Source organism: Lampetra planeri, chromosome 29 (assembly GCF_965212315.1).
Source record: "Lampetra planeri chromosome 29, kcLamPlan1.2.h2, whole genome shotgun sequence".
NCBI classification, from domain to species: domain Eukaryota; kingdom Metazoa; phylum Chordata; class Hyperoartia; order Petromyzontiformes; family Petromyzontidae; genus Lampetra; species Lampetra planeri.
In genome coordinates, this window is record NC_136135.1 from 3,456,029 (window position 1) to 3,463,984 (window position 7,956).

At 52.3% G+C, this 7,956-nt stretch overlaps 1 non-coding gene across 1 annotated transcript; it reads right to left on the minus strand.

Moving 5' to 3' along the window:
* Window positions 1-7,245: 7,245 nt before the first annotated feature.
* Window positions 7,246-7,327, minus strand: TRNAS-GCU (transfer RNA serine (anticodon GCU)). Its single transcript has one exon. It is a non-coding gene; the product is annotated as a tRNA-Ser (tRNA).
* Between the last annotated feature and the right edge of the window lie 629 nt (window positions 7,328-7,956).

A 7,956-nucleotide genomic window follows, 5' to 3' on the forward strand; every position in this document is an offset into this window, starting at 1 on the left:
GCGTCCGTCCATCCATTAATTTCCTTGGCCCCTAAGAGATTGCGGGCGAATGCCTTCCACGAAGGGGCCCCCCGGCCGGTAAATATCAGTCTTATTTTAGCGTGAGGTAACGCGGGGGTCCGTACCGCTTCCGACACCAATTTGTGGGGGTCGCTAGCCCCCGAGATCCCTCCCTCGATAATACTAACGGCCGGACTAACATCATCAATCGCCCCCCCGCTGCTAAGCGAACCGCCGCTAGGCTCCTCACCCAGGGTGTGGGAGCCGTCACCCGAGGATTCCCCTCCACCGCGGGTCCGCGTAGCAGGCATGGATAACCACGCACGCGCACACCCACACACAGCTCTGCACGGCACTCACCCAACCCTGACCACTCACGTTAGGATCGCGCACCTGTGTTACACACGTCGTGAACGTGCGCGCACACACGCATACAGCTCCACACGCGATACCCACTCCTGCGCCGCTCTGCGCCGCGCTGGCCGCCCACGTTACGATCGCGCACCTTGGGCACGCCGATTACGCACGCCGAGAGCTTACGCAAGTAACGAGCGCACGCAAGCGGGGCACACGCCGACACGACGACTCGTCCCCTCCCCCACTCGCGCGTGCACGTCAACACAAATATCGTACAAGGACGATTCTCCTCTCACACGGCTGCGTAGTCACGCCAGCACACCAAAAGTGCTCTCCCCGGGCGTTAACGCACACACCTCCGTACCCGCACAATCGTACAGAGACCACGGCCTTTATGCGTACAACGACCACACACTCGCGAATGCAGTGCACGCTAATACCACGTTCCAAAAACACCCGACAACACGGTTTTGTTACTACGCTCGAGATTTTATTAGCCCTTGCTAACCAACCGAGCCACCCGTGTGTGTGTGCGGGACAGCAAGGCGCTTCTAACCCACACTCTGGTGCCGTGTAGCCCTATTCTATGCTGCGCTCTCTGCTAAACCGCTTTCCTACTCGTCCTTACCCCGAACTAACCCTCTCCTACGGATCCTACCCTCCGCTCTGAGGTGTTGTAAGGCGCGCAACACGATACCGTCTGTAGTCCTTGGTGACCTTGCGGCGCTCAGATCGTCCTGCAGACAATCTAGCGGCTCGCCCGATGACTCCTTCGTCGCTGACCCCGTGTCCAAACTCCAGAAGAAGAGAGTTCCCTACTGCCCCTGCGTTTTCTTTTAAACTATTCACATCAAAGGCTAGGAGCCCCCGTCCCGACCGCCTTGGTCTCTCGACCAATCCTGAGCCTAGGATTTCCCGCTCTTTTGCGATCCCGCCGGCCTTTGAACTTTCGACCAATCAGTCGTCCCGGGTCCTGATCCCAGCTATCTGCCTTGCTGACCCGTGTTTGTGTTTGTATGCGTTTCTAACTGCGGGGCTCTCTGAGCTCGCCGTGGTCGTGCGATCTCAAATCCGCCCACGGCGCCGCAGTGTTACTTGGCCTGGGAAGGGTCCTGTCCAATTCCCTGGCCCTGAGAAACCGTGGGGTAACCCCCCTAGGGGGCCCTCGGGTGAAAACTCAGGGTAGGTGACCCGACCACGAGGCCCTACGTGGGTGCGGGTGCGTGTTTATGTGGGGGGGGGTGATGGGGGGCAGTGCGGCGGTGGAAGCCGGGCGGCTCCCTGGCTCGGCCGAGCGGCCCCGTCGCTGTGGCACCACATACTCCACACCACGACGATGGTGATGATGATGACGACGATGGTGATGATGATGGTGATGACGATGGTGATGATGACGATGATGATGACGATGATGATTGTGATGATGGCGATGATGATGACGACGATGATGATGCTGATGATGGCGACGATGATGATGGTGATGACGATGGTGATGATGGCGATGATGATGACGGCGATTATGATGACGACGATGGTGATGACGATGATGATGGCGATGATGGCGACGATGATGATGACGATGATGATGGCGATGATGATGACGATGATGGTGATGCTGATGATGGCGACGATGATGACGACGATGACGATGATGATAATGACGATGATGATGACGATGATGACGGCGATGATGACGATGATGATGACGATGATAATGATGACGACGATAATGATGACGACAAGGATGATGATGACAATAACGAAGAAAATGATGATGATAATTATGTCAATGACGATGATGACAACGAAGACGTCAATTAATGTACCGCCTTCTATTCTCACGTCGTCGTCGTCGTCATCGTCGTCATCATCATCATCACGCTGCGTCGACGGACGCCACGTGGAGACAGACGGACGAACCCCTCGCTGCCCAGTGACGTCGCCGGTGATGTCGGTGAGGTCCCGTGGGGCCCTCACCGCAACAGATTATCGCTCAAAACAAACGAGTACAAAATATGCGACTTTTTCCGTAAAGATCCTCCGTATAGCCTTAACAGACTGTTGGGGCAAGTGCTGTTAACGAGCACCTATGAAGGCCGGAACGGTACACGAGGGAATGGGTGGCCAGCACCACGCCCGACCACCTTTGTCTCCCCAGTGGCGATGTTTACACACCGCACCAGGTACTCGTTTGAGGCTGAGTCGACCTAGGCGAGGCTCAGGACCGGTTCACATAATCGTCACTGGGTGTTGGACGTGTAGCGAGAATCGAACCCGGGTCGCCGGGTTCATAGCGCAGCGCAGCGCGCTAACCGCTACACTACTGCTCCCCACTTTCCATAGACACACAGACACACAGACACACAGACACATATATATAGAACGACAACCGAGGCTAGTTTATTTTCCCCCCACTCGCCAGAGCAGTCGATATCTTTGCTTTCAGCCCCCCCCTCCCTTCCACCCCACCACCCTCCAACTCGCTTACCCCATTCCCAGATCTATGCGCGTGTATCACTTTCAATCAAACGCTCTGATGCTGCCAATCAAGCCATTGATATTGGGGGGGTGGGGGGGGTGCATGCGAATGGCTCGCGCGTGTGTGGCCATCCACGCAGCGGTTCGAGGGGGCGAACCCGACCCGAGTTCGATTCCCGCCCGGGACCACCAACTCCCGGTGCTGGCCACCCACCCACCCACCCCCTTCCCCCCGTCGTGTGCCGTGCCGGCCTGCATGGGCGCTGCCAGCTAACAGCACTTGCCCCAACAGGCCTGCTGAGGCTATACGGGTGATCTTTGTCTGTGTGTGTATGTGTGTGTCTTTGCGTATGGGGAGCGGTAGTGTAGCGGTTAGCGCGCTGCGCTATGAACCTGGCGACCCGGGTTCGATTCCCGCTCACGGCCAACACCAGTGATGATTATCTGAACCGGTCCTGGGCCTCCCCTAGGTCGACTCAGCCTTAAATGAGTACCCAGTGCGGTGTGTAAACATCGCCACTGGGGAAACAAAGGCGGTCGGGCGTGGTACTGGCCACCCACCCCCTCGTTCGTGTACCGTTCCGGCCTTCATAGGTGCTCGCTAACAGCACTTGCCCCTACAGTCTGTTAAGGCTATACGGGGGATCTTTATCTTTGTATTTGTCTTTGCGTAGCGAGCTTCCCCATCAATAATTCACGCGCGAGTGAGTGCGGGTTCCCGGAAGCGGACACGTGTGTGACTACCCACTCACCCTCCATCTCTCCCTTTCGTCTCCGCTCTCATCTCTCATCTCATCTCTCTAATCTGCCTCACTCTACTCCTCGTTCAGTTCGGCCCTCTCTCACATCCACATCCTGGCACATTCTCTTCCCCCACAAATAAGGGGGGTGGGTAGGTGTTTGATCACACCACGAAAGCTGCTCACGGTCCAATCCCCCCAAGCCGCGTTCCACCGCACAAACTAACCCCGATGCTCCGGCGGTTGTGCTGCTGCTGCTGCTGGGGTCGTGCAGAACGCGAGAGAGTGAGCGAGAGGTGGGGCTTTACATAAAGCAGAGTTTAAAAATGTAAATAAAAAAATATATTACGAAATGATGAACGAAGCAAAGTGCCGAATACACCGAGCATCTTCTTGTTTCCACTGATCGTAAAAAAAAAGAGAGCGGAGCGAGGCAATGGCCCAGATCCACAAACGCGAAGGGAGACATCGTGGCGATGACGATGCCCTCCGCCTATTCCTGACGCCACCTGTGCTGGTTTCTCTACGTCTACATCGCGAGCCATTCTACAAGGAGGGAGGGAGGGAAAAGACTATCCCACTCACCTATAATCGATCACCCATTTCTCCCCGCTACCATTTCTCTTCTTCTACGTCTGCATCTGTCTCGTATCGCTCGTGAAGGACAGAGATTGTCTCTCTCCCGGTCATCACTTATCTGCTTTCTCTCTCTCTCTCTCCAATGTCTCTCTTTTTTTCTCTTCGTATCTCTCTTTCCTCTCTCATTGTCCATCTCTCGCTATCTCTCTCCCTCGTTCGCTCTCCCTCTCATGTCTCTCTCCGGCTTGTGCATTTCCTGCGGTGCCAGGGAGGATCTGCCCCACCAGTACTTACGCTGCCAGCGGCTCAAACCAATGTTCCCGCCTTTTGGGGGACATCTTCAGGAAACTGAGGGTGCCCTTCTACAACAGCAGCTTCGTATATGGGGTGCCTTACCTGGCTAACAAGCGTCAAGACCTCGCCAACTTCGCCTGTGCTCAGGCGAAGATGGCGGTGTACATAACGAGGAGAAAGATGCTGGAAGGTGACACTGACGGCTGCTCTGTGCTTCCAGTGTTCAGAGATCTTGCTTAAGGCGCGGCTCCGGCTGGAGCACGCATACCACACACATGTCGGTGATGTGCACGTCTTCTTCGAACGCTGGGGATGCGGACAAGCCCCTCTCTGTACCAGCGTGCACGGCACCCTCGTGTTCACCTTCTGAAGCGCTCGCTCGTCACCGTGGCGTGCGCAATGACCACCACCACCACCACGTGACTTTTATGTTGTGTTGTGCGCGTGGTGCATTTATCGCCACAGCGCGTGGATGTATCGTGTTGGTTATTTGTGTTGCTGTATTTCGAATCAGAATCGCCTCCAGTGCTGTTGCTGCTGGCGGCAATAAAAGTTGTTTAAAAGTCAAAAGTCTCTCTCCCTCTCGTCTCTCTCTGCCTCTCATCTCTCTCTCCCCGTCTCTGATTTGGTGACCGCAGGGTGGGCCACTCACATCACCGCGCGTTAACAACTCGCACATTCACAGGCAAAGGACAACGATTACACCCCCCCCCCCCCCCCCCGTGTAGCCTGAACGTATTTTTTTTTGATGGGGGGAAGGGACAAGTGCTGTTAGCGGCGAGCACCTGATGAAAAGATACATTTTAGTTTATAGGAATACATTAATCCCCTCCCCCCCCACCCTTCTTCTCGTCGCACCTGACGATGCCTGCTGTATATTTGGAGTTTGCGTCTCTCTCTCTCATCTCTCTCATCATCATCACGGTGGCTAGGAGACGTTAACTACCTCGCCTGGTATGCAGGAGGTCGTGGGTTCGATCCTGACCCTGACAATGCCTGCTGTATTTTCGGAGTTTGCGTGTCTCTCTCTCTCATCTCATCATCACGGTGGCTAGGAGACGTTAACTACATCGCCTGGTATACAGGAGATCGTGGGTTCGATCTTGACCCTGACGATGCCTGCTGTATATTTGGAGTTTGCGTGTCTCATCTCTCTCATCATCATCACGGTGGCTAGGAGACGTTAACTACCTCGCCTGGTATACAGGAGGTCGTGGGTTCGATCCTGACCTTGACGATGCATGCTGCTGTATATTTGGAGTTTGCGTGTCTCTCTCTAACTCTCTCTCTGCCCCCGTGGTCGCGTGGATTTTTCTCCGGGTCCTCCGGTATTTTCCCCTTCACATTCAGAATCAACAGCAGGTGCGTCGATATTATTTGGCTGCAATGCGTTTGTAGCCGGGTCTCTTCTGAAAAAGAAAAAAAGCTATATAGCTCAGTGGGCCTTACCTGGTATAGTTTTATGTTCAATACTGCAATGCAAATGTAAGGGGGGAAAAAAGCGGCATAGGAGCCGATATCGGGGTAGCGTGGTTCCGTGGGATCTGTTTTCGCAAATGGAAGCGTTTGTCATCTAGTTGACGGGGCAATCAGCCGGTCACAAGAGCCCCCCCGCCCCCTCCTGCTCCCCCACCACCCTCAACCCTCCCGGAGCGAGAAATCCACGAGCGAAATTGAGTTGGAATTTCCTTCATTTGTTGTCCATCAACAAACACGCGGACTCCTGACACGGGGGGGGGGCTGGGCCAGGCACGAGATGGCCATGAAAACGATTGATGGTTGTCCTGACGCCTCTAACGGATATCTATAATCACGTATAATTATGATTTTTGTCATGGTTTTTTTTTAAACACAGGGCTGATGACATCGCCTTTACTATATTTTAAGACCCGAAGCTAGAAGACCTTCACGATTTTGGCAAATCGCCTGACGAAGCTTGCTGTGGTCGCCAGCGAAACGTCGCACTCGGGTTGTAATTGGTGTTGGTTTACTCTCCAACACACCGGGGGTGCTGAAGTAGTTTTGTTCACGTTACACGCCTTACTCGCTGTGGCTGTGTCGGGTGGTGACGGGTTTAACGACACATTTTTTTTATATTTACGCGATATCATCCCAAAGCAAAAAAAAACCTTCATAACGAATGATATTGGTCGCGAAAGCCTACTACTGCCACGCGATTACAAAGGGCTGTAGTTTGTCTCCCACGACGTTGTCGGGTTAACGCTGGCAGTCGTGTAAATACTCTTAGGTTTTATCGGTAAAGTCACGTAGGTCAAAAATAAAAATAAATAATAAACCACGACGTTTCGGAGGCAACACAAGTCTTCGTCATCAGGTGGGACCGTCGCAGCTAAATTTCGATGGGTATTACCTTGTTATCGCGGCATCTCTTGAGGAAGGCCAGCGTCTCGAGAAGCTGTGACTTCTTGTCTCGTTGTCTGTTAAATAATTAACCCGTAAAAACAAAGTTTTTCACCATAAATCCTTTATATGCGTGGCGGCTAGAGTCCTCTCGTCCTCTGGCTTGAGATGGCTGCCACCTATGGGTCAGATGATTGCCTGCCACCATTAAGCAATTGGTAATTACATATAAAAAACATTTCCTAAAAAGTGTAACATTTTGGAAATCTTTTTTTCACGAAAATTAATTGTCACGCACAACGAGTCTGTGTGCAACATGTCAGCTCGATTGGATCACGGGAAGTGGGTAAAAAAACGACCGAAAGATTTGCACGGTCGTAAGCGCGCAAGCAAGGAAGCAAGCAAGTGAACTTAATATAAAGGATTTAAAAAATCGCGACGAAGGTGGGATTCGAACCCACGCGTGCAGAGCACAATGGATTAGCAGTCCATCGCCTTAACCACTCGGCCACCTCGTCTCACGCACTCACATACGCAAGCACATACAACCAGAACCAGGATGAAGACTTGCACGCACATACATACAAACAGACCTCCCACCAAACACACACAGTCATACCATAATTTTTTCCTAAAAAGTGTAACATTTTGGAAAAAAAATTTCACGAAAATTAATTGTCACGCACAACGAGTCTGTGCGGAAAATGTCAGCTCGATTGGATCACGGGAAGTGTGTTAAAAAACGACCGAAAGATTTGCACGGTCGTAAGCAAGCAAGCAATCACGCAAGCAAGCGATCTTAATATAAAGGATTAAACAAACTCTAACAGATAGGTGAAATTACTCCCCGTAGAGGCTATTAATTCTAGATTTTAAGCTTTCGTGACTGCAAGGATTCATACGCTTAGGTTTTTTCGGTAAAGTCACGTAGGGAACGTCGTGATTTATTATTTATTTTATTTTTATTATTTATTTTTTACCTACGCGACTTTACCGAAACAACCTAAGAGTATGAATCCTTGCAGTCACGAAAGCTTCAAATCTAGAGTCGTGTTCAAGTTCAAGTTCATTGATTAGGTATAGCCCTGTGAGCCATTCGGCTCTTGAATCGGGTGCAACCGCAACAAACAAAAAACAAAAACATGAA